The 11532-nt window shown below is 50.5% G+C and overlaps 1 long non-coding RNA gene across 1 annotated transcript; it reads right to left on the bottom strand.

Annotated features, from left to right (window-relative positions):
- Positions 1–5336: 5336 nt before the first annotated feature.
- On the bottom strand, positions 5337–8797 carry LOC138993149 (uncharacterized). Its single transcript, XR_011468234.1, has 3 exons — positions 8638–8797; positions 7394–7519; positions 5337–5832 (listed from the first exon to the last, which is right to left on the bottom strand). It is a non-coding gene; the product is annotated as an uncharacterized lncRNA (long non-coding RNA).
- Between the last annotated feature and the right edge of the window lie 2735 nt (positions 8798–11532).

Raw genomic sequence — 11532 nt, 5'->3', positions numbered from 1 at the left:
GAGGAGCCCTGTCACCGCCCGGATTGCGAGCACATCATTTGCTTCCTCGAACCTCATTTTCACTATGAGGGAGAAGGAAGGGTGGGTGAGCATCGCAAAAATACCTTCTCGTCTACCGCACAAGGGTGTCAGGAGGGGATAAGATGGACTGCTAACATCTGGAAAGTTGTGGGTTTTTTTTCCCCCGTTCTTCATGCAATTTCCATTAAATTTCATGTAAAAATAACTATGGTCCCACTGAGTAGGAAGAGGAGGCCCCTACTACCATTTGGGACTTTAGCCCCTCACTGACCTTCCGGAACCAGGAAAAGAGATTTACAGCATCTCCCCAACGACAGAAGCTCTTCCCATGTAGTTTGTGTCTTGTCAGTTTGGAGTGGGCTCTGCTTCTCTTCTGTAACGTTCTGAGCATAGGATTCCCCTCCGGTCCTCACTCTCCAGCAGCGGGTTTGTGCGGTGGGCACCCTTGGGCCAGCCTGGGCTCTCGCCCTGCTCTGCCACTTGCTGGCTGGTGACCCTGAGCCCATGACGTCACCTCTGGGTCTCGGGCTTCTCAGCTGTACCATGGGGAGAATCCCAGTTGTCCTGAGCTCATGGGACGGTATAGGATTATCTGGTGTCATATGCGTGAAGCCTCAGAGGAGCACCTGCCCACAAAAGCTGCTCACTAGTAGGCTGAGCAGAGGGACATTCTGAGCGATGAGAACCACCAGAGCATCCCCCCTAAGGAATAGATGACTTCCTCAGAGAGCTTGGAAATCAAGGGAAGGGGCGCCCCTCCCGCATGACAGGAGATGGGTCAGCCTCATCGGGGCCCCTCCCCGACCTCACCCTCAATAACTTCTCTAGAGCTGCCCAGAGGCGGGGGATGGGGGAAGGGACATTTTGTCCAGTGCTCCCTCTGTCTTCAGGGGCTGGGAAACTTTTCAAAGTCCCTGAGTCAGAGCCAGGAGATGGGGTGTCCTTCCCATTCTACCGCCTCATCCTTCTAATTCCGGACAAGTTCCTTTCCACCCCTGCGCCTTCGGTCTTCGCTTCTAACCCGAATATGCAGGCTGTTGGGGAGACGCATTAGCCTCAGAGGGCTGCCATACAAAGTCCCACGGGCTGAGGGCTGAAACAACAGAATTTATCTTCTCACAGTTCTGGAGCCTGGATGGCTGACGTCAGGTGTTTGCAGGGGTGGTTTCTCCTGAGGCCTCTCTCCTTGGCGTGTAGACGGCTGCCTTCTCCCTGTGTCTTCATATGGTCTTCTTCCCTCAGTCCGTGTCCTCATTTCTTTTTCTAGAAGGACAGCAGTCCTTCATGATGGATATGTGGCTCATGAAGGGGATGGGCCTGCTGCTCTGACTTGGCGGAACTGGCCATCGGGATTTATTTTTTTCGATTTGACAGCACACCTTCCTGATGTTCTATGCCTGTCTACTGCTGGCAAGGGGCAAATAAGTGGAGAGCTAAGAATTTATTTATTTGTTTATTTGTTTGGGCTATAATGCTATTGAGTGGAAAATAGATTTGGTAAATCTCCTTAGGCCACATATTGTTAGGGGTTCTAGGACATCATCTCTGTTGTATGGGTTTTGTTCTTACTGGTCACATGCCCTGTATCACTGGAGCACAAGATCACCCTTGTCATCTCAGGAAGAAAGGCACATCTGTCCTGAGCTACTGGGTTGCTTGCACGATCTTACACAATAGCCTTTCAGTATTTCTTCAATTAGGCAAAATCAAGCAAAAGCAGCACATCAACAGCTGTAAAAATGAAGAAAGAGGGAGAAAGAGCTACTTGGTTCCAAAGATAAGAAAAGTAAAAAAGCTCTCTTGAAAATCCCACGGCCAGGCCCACCCCCGTCTGCTTTCAGAGCTGCACAGCTCTGGCTACGGGGCCTTTCCTCTGTCTTCTCTCTGCTTGTGTGCAGCCTCCTGCATCCCACAGATGCCGTCACCGGTTGTGCATTCCTCTGAGTGGTGCTCTGCTGGCTCCCTGTCACTCAAAATGTCCCTCTGTCCAGGGTTAATGACTGCGAGCAAGGACTTGCTAGTTGGCACCTACCTTTCTTCTGGGGAGAAAGCAGACAGTGGCTCTCAAGCCAATGTACGGTCACCTGCTACCTTTGACCCTCCAAGGCCTCTACCTCTGACCTCCTCTGCTCTCCTGGTTAATGGCAATTATAAATGTCCAAGAGGCACACCTCTGAGGCACGTGGCCTCAGCTAATTGGGCAAAATGATTAAATTTTTTCTTCATTGTACAGCAATGTATATTCCAAGAGGATAAATAATGAATTTAAGAAAAAAAAATTAAGAATGAAACTTAATGGAGGTTCAAAAGAAAACATTTAATTCTGAAATGGGGGGGGGGGGGATTCTGGTTGCAATTTTGGATAGTTTTGATGGATGGATTTGCTTCAGGTGGGGGATGGCGAAGGCTCAGGTGTGTGGGGCGGGGGAGGGCCGACTACAGCTGCAGTGCAGAGAGGCCAGATGGCTTGCAAGGACGGAGTGAAAGCTCAGGAAATTCTAGTCACAGGAAACCCTCAAAGAGCTTTCAGAGAGGGGGCAGACATGCTGGGAATCCTGAGAGTCGTGGCACTTACTAGTAACATCTAGAAATGATTGTGGGACATCCTTGCCTACAATACAGGTCTACAGGGCAATGCAGTCTCAGTGTCTGGGACGAGCAAACAAAAAATATATATACTATGCAGATGTCTACAAATTTTATACATTTATATCTATGATTTATATATATTACACATTTGTTAAATCCATGCTGATTAGAATAAAATCAAATGGGGAGAAGGGTGGCCCACCACCAGTTTTCCCAGTCTCCATCCATGGTCAACTTTCCATGTTGCTATGGGAACAACTCCCTGGCGGCCCATCTGGGAAGGGAATGGCTTCCTGAAGCGATGGGCAGTGCCCAGCTCAGGTCAAGCCATCCTCTCTACCTCCTGTGGAAGTTGGGCACCAATGAAAGATGAGGTTGCCCCTTTACTCAAGCTACAGCCAAGTGCTCTCTCTTGGAGCTGAGAATAACCTATGACTTTCTCTTTTAAACAACACGAGATCACCTTAAGTAGCCATGTGGTCATTGTCAAAAGATGTTGCAATATTTATGCAGGGTTCTTGGAAAGGACCTTACAGCACCCTTGCTTACTAGCCTGCAAGGTGCTTCTGGGTGAGAGTGTGAATGTGTGTGTGTGTGTGTGTGTGTGTGTAGGAAGGTGGGATGGTGGGAATAGGCTGGAAGGAAGGCATCCTCTTCTTTTTATCTTCTTTTTTTAAAAAGCAGAGGCACTGAGAGTGTGACGTGCCCATCATCTCCCACAGAAAGAATCCATGTAGCAACTCGTGCCTGAGTGCTCTCTGAGGGGGGACATAGGCATGATGAGAGGGGCTGGTCCTGCTCTCGTGCTGAGCGTGCTGAGGCTGGTAGGCAGGGATTTGAAAGGAGGATAGGCAGAGGGAGAGGTGCTGTCATGCTTGGAGGTCTGGCTCGCTAGCTCTCCCCGACTGCCTACTGGCTTCCTGCCTAACCCGGGGTTGTCCTCAAGCTTGAATCCAGTTCTCCTTATTTGGTGACCTTATCTGACCTTAATTCTATAGCTACATGCACTACCACGATACTTGAAGTTTCATATGAAGACAAAGGAGCTTCCCCGTGGCGGTGGTGGTCCGTGGAGTGAGGTCCCAGGAGGGAGGTGTCACCTCCGCCATGGCTCTTTGTGCCTGCCTGGTTTGGCTATTGTCACACGGGAGGGGGATTAGGAGACAAGAAGAATTCCTGCCAGGCATGGGGTACGGAAGGAATTCCATTTACTGTCCCTGCCCCCGACTACTGTGTGTGTTTTAGAGCAATACTGAGCTTCCTGCTATTTGGGTCTGTTTCTGGTCTTGAAGAGGAATCAATAAATATGACCCCCAAAGTCTCTGTTAAAAAGAAAACACACCAGGACAAAGCAGTCTATTTTTTATTTGTTGGCAGCGTTTCCCTTCCCCTGTAGCACAGGTTTGTTGACTGTCTCACTTGGTGAGTTGAGTTGGCGCAGGTAGTTCCTTGAGCTGCTGGAATCAGCCTGTACCAGCCCCCCCCACCCCCCCCACCCCCCCCCCCCCCCCCCCCCACCGTGTCTATTTGCTCCCAGGGAGTGCTACAGAACACACTGAGGATGAGAAAAACCCACAGATGGGCCTCCAACGTGCGGCAGTCCGTGGTGGTTTGGGAACACAGGAGACTGCCTTGCCAGTAAGTGGCGGTGTCCTAGGGTATTGATGGGCGTGTGTGAGATCCACATGGCAGGGGGCAGAGAGGATGAGGACAACCAATGACAGCATTCCAGATCACATGCTCTAAAGAGCTCCTGCAAACCAGGCAATTTGCTCTGCGGTGGCATAGGACCGCCTTGCTCCTCTCAGCTCAGTGTGCAGAGCTGCTGGCTGGCAGGTCCTGTGCACCAGGAGCTCGGGCAGAGGACGGAGAGGAGAGGAAGCGATGCAGGTGAAGCCGAGCCAAGCCGAGGAACGATGAGAGCTATGAGAGGCCAGAAATCAGAAATGAGAATGCAGCATACCAGTCGATGAGGAAGTGAAACGGTGGGGTAGAGTAGAGAGGTGGGACTTGGAGGCTGAAGATATGGGTCTCACCCTTGTGAGCTGGGGAGCCTAACAAAAGGGGTTTGCCCTCTTTGGGCCTCCATTTTTATATTTTTATTGATTTCAGAGAGGAAGAGAGAGGGATAGAGGGATAGAAACATCAATGATGAGAGAGAACCATTGATCCACTGCCTCCTGCACGCCCCCCACTGGGGATGGAGCCCGCAACCCTAGCATGTGTCCTTGTGTAGAATCAAACCTGGGACCCTTCAGTCCACAGGCCAACGCTCTATCCACTGAGCCAAACCAGCTAGGGCCATTTTTATCATCTTTAAAAGGGAGCCAACGATGATCTCCACCCTCCCTACATCGTAAGGATATCATAAGGATTAAATGAAAACCCCATCAGCCAAAACTCATGCCAACACATGCCTTGCCCAACCGTGATTACCTAACAAATTTGGCTGAAGAAAGAAGTAGATAGGTGAGCAGAACACCAAACACAGAGAAAAGATGGTTAACCAGAGTAAGCAAGAGGGAGCTAGGCGGAGAAGCAAGGAAGACCCAAATGGTGATGGTATTGGCAGAGGCATCTGACTCACTCAGAAATGCAAAAAGAGTGGCAGGGTCCAACGACGAGCAGCAGTGCGCATGCTTGAGATCCCAATGTGCAGCTGCTGCCCTGGTGGGTGGGCAGTAGAGACAGGAGGAGGGTCAGCAGGGAAGAAAGCCCGGGGTGAAGGTGGGGGAGAGGAAGTCCAACACCAGCTTGTTTTAGGGAGAATGAAGACATAGGTAGGAGGTTGCAGATAGAGGAGTAAGTGTGGATGCACTAGAGTTGAAAGTGAGGTAGGTTACCTTCGAAAGGCCATCTCAGAGAGACTTATTTTTTCTCTCTGAATTATTTGGTTCAAACTGGAAGTTTAATCACATGAGAGGTCGACCAGAGAAAGAGTTCCATCTCTAACTTCAAGAGAAGGCAGGTCAAGCTTCTGTAATTCAGTGTCTTGAGAGATAACGGAAGAGTTTCTGGAAGGAGGTGACAACATTGTTTCGCCTTTCAGGAAAGGTGCCAGTGAAAACGGAATGATTGTAGTTGATTTAAGGGGTAAAAGTTGAGGGGCAAAGGACAACTAAGGTTGAAAGGGCTTCTCTGGGTAGTCCTTTTGTTCATGGGCAAGACGTCGTTGCTGATGGGTTCAAGGCGAGTGGGAGGGATGATGGATTGCTGATGAACCTATGAAGAATGAGGCAAAGCAGCATGGAACCATTTGTTTGGGCTTTATGGATTTTCTAATAAAAACGTCAAGGTTTTCTCACACTGTTTCGAAGAAAATGTCATCAAATGCAAAGCAGTTCTTATGCCAGTGACAAAGGCTGCATTTCCAATGGTAAATTCCAGCCCGAGAGGCAATAACAGACTTTGTCAGGTTTTCCTCCAGTTCAGACCAGGGGTCAGGTTTGGTCCAGGATCCTTTAGGGTCCCCTTTGACCCTTCACAGTAGCAGGCCCCTCCCAATAGAACCCAGAACTTTCCTGACTGTGAAGTATTTGGGGAGTGATTAAAGGCTGGTGTTAGCTCAGTGGAAATATCCCTAAGAACAGGGACTCCATGTCCAAGCCATGTTTGGGGGGTGAAGGGCATATTTCCTCGTCTCTGACTCAGGTTATTTCTGAGTAGCCATTAAAAAAATCTCCCGAGGGACTTGCTTGTCTTAGACTCTCCTCCTTGCTATCTGCCTCACACACTTCCTCAGAATTGTTATTGTTGTTGCTGTTATTATTTTTATGCAACTTAATCACGTGACAGCCCAGCTCAAAGACCTTCCATGGCTACCCCTGCCTCTTTTTGTTTTAATTTTTATAACATTTTAAAATTAACCCAAGAAGACCAAAATATTATCATTACAAAGTGTAATCCAAGTCAGGATGATTAAAAAAATATATTGTAATCAAAACCAGTATGTTTCAGAGTTAGGGTACATCTCAATTTGGAAGTTACGTTTCATCAGACATACTTAATCTGTATTTAGTTTTCATAAACGAGGATTCACAAACCAAGTTGTCCAAACGTACCTTAAAAATTTCCAATTTCTAAATCAAATATCAGTTTTTAGAGCTGAATTTACACTAATTTAAATGGAATAAAATGTTAAAGAATCCTATTCTTCTGAACACAACCGTAGTATCCCATCCCCTTTGTCTTTTAAATTAAGTGCAAAATCCTTTGACAAGTTTCCTGAACCCTAATTCCTTTGCAGCCTTAGCTTTTGTTAACTCCTGGGCAGATTCGCCAAACTCAGTCAAACTCATGCAGCCTTTGCCCCACCCAGCCAGCCCTTCCCACTCTCGCCAGCAGTCACCCCCTCCTTCCAGGCACTGCCCTTCACACCATCTTTGCCTATTAAAACCCTGCTGTTCCTCTAGGATTGATCTCAGAAGCCTCTTCTTCCATGAAATCTTTCTTGATATTCTCAACTGTGATTCTGTCAATTGTGATTTCTCCTTTCTTTTTACCCTTCAAAGCACATTGGAACCTCCAATTAATTCACTTTTAACATGGATTCTAGTCCAATCCAGATGCCCATCTCCTCGGAGCTGATACAAAACTGCCTCACCTTCCACAGCCCCTTCACCCACCACCTGCAGTATAGTGTCCTCTGGGTGCCCCGTGGGCCACCATGGTTAGGAAGAGTGCGAGCTTTGAGTTTAGACTGGATCTGCCTTTGGGGTTCATCTCTGTTCAGTTTATTTGCCAAAAGGAAAAAAGAAAAGAATAAAGAAGGGAGAGTGCTTACCTCGGTCTAGTCTCCCATCAGATTTGCTGCCTCACATTTGACTTTTGCTGAGGCCTGTTCCTGGGGCCCGGAGGCAGAGCAGGTATGGGCGTGCAGATTTGCTGTCTTCCTTCCCTGGTCAGCTCTCTGCAGCTCGGAGGGAATAAGGTCAAGGTCCCACAAGACAGAGCGTTTCTGAGGGGCTTTGTTACACTCCTGGGATTTCTAGTGGGGCTTACTCTGGAGGGGGCCCTAGTGGGGTCCCGGCCCAAACATTTCCTCTTGGATCCTCTAAGCATGAGGGGTAGTGAACACTGGGAGGGGCTACTTCCCAGCATCAAGGCAAACATAGGAATTACATGCTTTGATTTTTAAAAAAAGTGTGGATCTGGAGCGGGGCCAGAGGGAAGCAGTAAGGTTACTGTGTTCTGTGCAGACGACACAGGGGTCAACTGCACAGGCTTGGCACCTGCTGCCAGGAGCCCCCGGAGTGTAGGTAGTTGGGTTAGCGGTGCATAGGCGAGAATTCTGCAGCACACGGGGAGGCGCTCAGGCAAGCTCAGCAAGCAGCTCCTAGACACAGGGTGCAGGAAGCCACTGCCAGGATAATTGGCAGTGGCTTAGTTTGTTAGGCAGAGAATTGGATGGTTTAGTCCTAAATCTATCTGTGGTTTGTGGTAGAATCCTGAACAAGGCCACCTCGTGCCTGAGCTTTTCATATGTAGGTGGGATTGTTGCCTCTCATTTCTGGCAACCTGGCCAAACATGAGTATTTTAGCTTCAAGGTGAAAAGAAACACAGCCTTCTTCGCCTCTCCCTCCCTCTCTCCTTCCCTCCCTTTTTCTCTTCCTCTCTCCCTCCCTTCCTCCCACAGATACTTATTAAGTGCCCACCCTGCATCAGGAAGACTGAGCAGTGAGCAAAACAGTCCAAGTCCCTGACCTCACACGGATGGTCACAACAGCGAGACAAGTGAAGGTGTATACAGTATCCGGGAGTGATAAAGGCTCCGCAGAGCGATAAAGATGGCGAGGGGACAGAGAGGGACAGAGCGCTGTTTGAGACAGAGCAATCTATCTCAAGCAGCTGCCCCTGCGGGGTGGCACTTGAGCAGAGACCTGGGTGAAGTGAGGGTGTGTAGGGGAAGCTCAGGGGCACCTGCAGAGAGGAGTCAGACAAATGTGCCAGCTGCATGACCCCGGGCGAGGCGAAAGCTCCTGCGAGCCTCCGTTTCCATGGTTTAAAATAACACTCATGACGCCTACCTGGCACCGTGCTGGTGTGGATGGCATGCAAAAGTGCATGCAGGGCTCAGTGTGCAGCAGGAACGGGGCCCAGGGTGGGCGGCTGCCCCTGTATCAGCCTGTAGGAGCCGATGGGATGAGCACGGGTCCTGCTCCTTTCCTGGACCACTCAGTGCTTCAGTCTCTCTCTCTCTGGACCTCGTTCTCTATCAATAAATGCAGGCAGCAACCCTCTCCCCCTCCTCAAAGGAACGGGAAAGAGCAGGTGAGATAGCAAATGCCAAAATGCTTTTTGAATGGGGTCCGCAGAGAATGGGGGCATGTGTGAGAGGCCAGCCCTCACCCGGCGGGCTTGGTGGCACAGGCATCAGGGCCAGCACAGATCCTGGAAGACCGTGGGGTGTACACGGAGACAGAGACAGATTTGCAAGCACAAGAGAGAACTGGGAAGAGAGCCAGTCTCAGGGCGGAGGCTCAGCAGAAGGGCGGGCTGGGGTGACCGCCAGGAAGCAACAAAGCAGCAACACAAACAGGAAGCAGGACCGCTGGTGACAGGATGGGGCCCTGCCAGAGCCGGGAAGAGCTGGGGGCGGCGGGGGCGGCGGGGGTGGCGGGGTGGGGGGGGGGACCGCATCCCAGGCTGGGAAGGGAGGTCTCTCTGCAGGGGGTTCCAAGTGAAAATGACATTGCTATGGAGCACCCCATCATGCTCCCTCCATTTTTTCTTAAAAACACAACAGAAAAAAACACCAACTTCTGCCTATTTTGTAGCCCCCAACCTCTGTTGGGAAAGGGTTTTCTACCTCCCTCTTCTCCACGTAAACATCCACCTTGTAATTAGTGAACCGGCATCTCCTCCCCGGCCTGCCCGTACCCGCTGCTGATTCCAGAGGCCTGGGAACCCGCGCTGCCCTCTCTCCGAGGGAACCAGGGGCAGGCACACCTGGCCGGGGAGTGACTCGGAGGAGCACAGGATCTGCATCTACAACAGTCTGAGTAGATTGCACACGGATTCATGGGACCGAGCCCCCGCAGCCCAAACTCCTTTCTTCCCTCCAGGACTTCCTCTCCGACCTCCTGTCAGTCTCAAAATGGATAGAACAGCCCGAAGCCATTGAACAGAGTTATGTCTGCAATCACCTCTCTAATTCTTGCATCTAGGCGCCCATACATCAAGCGGACCCAGGCAAGGGGGCCACGGGGCGGCTTTATTCAGCACTATGACAAGCAGACGCTTGAATACCAAGGAGCTCATAAGCTTTGCAGCCACAGGAAAAAATAAAATAAAAATAAAAAAAGAAAAGCCCCCGCACGGATGCCTGCCTCGCGCTCTGGTGGCCCAGCCGGGTGCACAAGGAGACGGCTCACAGGAGGTTATTCAGCAGTTCCCAGCATAAACCCCAAGGTAACAAGTATGGACGGAGCAGATGTCGGGAGACCGAGCGCTATTTTGGAAAACTGCCGAGAGATTTAGAAACAGGGCTTTCTTCTGAACCGAAGCCTAATGCCGAAAGGCCTTTAAAATACAACTTCCCAGATGCCACCTGCGTCGGATGAATGCCAGTGCGGCCACCGATACTGGAAGTGCTTGGACTGATTGTTCCGGCACAAACAAATCACAGACCCATTTCTGTATTCCTGCAGCTGCACCCGGCCAGGTGAGGAGCCGGACCGAGTCACAGTTGCCTCCCGCTGTCTCATTCCTGGCAGATTTTGGCGTTTAACTGTAATTAAGATTTATTGTTCACTGGCTCCGCAGGTCAGGGCAAGCATGACAATATGGGCGACTTTTCTGTTTGCTGGTAACATGTCTGGTAGGAGGAAGCCTCGAAGCTTTCAAGCAGAGCTCGACAGACATGAATAGCATGTCTTCACTGCAGGGCCCGCGCGTTCCCGATTCTAATCAGAGGCCAGGGGTCTCGTGAAGGGAGGGCAGGGAGAAACCGGAAAGACCCAGTGAACTGTGCTGTTGCTTTTGCATCCGAAGGGTACGGGCTGGAAGCCAAATCCGTTATTGCCCATCTTCTGGGTTTGGGGACGGGATTGTCTGCTTGGTGTGGGAGGCAACCTGAGACCTTGGTGCTGACAGAGGTTCTGCAGAGACGGGGACCTGCGGGTCTTCGTGGCCCCCCCTTGCGAATCGGAGGAGAATCATCCTTCATCTCTCTCCCCGCTCAGGGATGCCCTTGGACCGAGTCAGGTGGCCGGGGAAGGAGGGAGGCGGGGCTCCGCCGTCAGCGGCCACTCACCTGCTTTTACAGGCTGTCTGCCCAGGTCCCGTGCAGGTGACCCCCGACACAGTGGGTGTGAAGGAACAAACGGTCCGCGCGCAGACAGATGAAAAGGGCGGCTCGTCCCCGCTGCTTTATTAGAAGGCAGAAATGCGGAAGCATAATGTCCTTCAATTTCCTGGCATCTATAATTTATTATATATTATTGTTTGCCCTCCGTGGGGTGTTTCTGTCAGTGCCTGGATAAAATAGGAAAGCATTACTCACACGGCCCAGAGATGTGAACTCTGAGCTTGTCTGTCTCTCTCGTTCCCTTACAGAGGAGGGGAAAGGGAAAAAAAATGACCCCTTGGCTCTGCTGTTGTCGACCAGAGAATACAATTTTATAGAATACTATGAGCAGATCTTTGTATCTCACCCTCAACTGGATAGCATTCAGATGGTGGCTTACAAAAACCCATGCCACACCCAGGAAAACGTGGAGGACAAGCGAGTGAGGAAGCCGTGTGATGCCTGGCACGCTCCTGTTTCGTGCTGTTGCTATTTGAGCTACTAGTTCAGGGGGCTTGGGGGTAGGGAGGGGGGCTTCTGTCCTGCCCTCACCCAGTACTTCCTTGGTTGCCTGAAATCCAGAACATTTGTTTTTCTCTTTCCCCGAGAAGCATTTCGGAGACTCTAGGACGCA

This window comes from Myotis yumanensis, unplaced genomic scaffold (genome assembly GCF_028538775.1).
Source record: "Myotis yumanensis isolate MYYU_CA2020_CCGP unplaced genomic scaffold, mMyoYum1.0.hap1 SCAF_15, whole genome shotgun sequence".
NCBI lineage: Eukaryota > Metazoa > Chordata > Mammalia > Chiroptera > Vespertilionidae > Myotis > Myotis yumanensis.
This window is presented reverse-complemented; position numbering and strand designations above follow the sequence as displayed.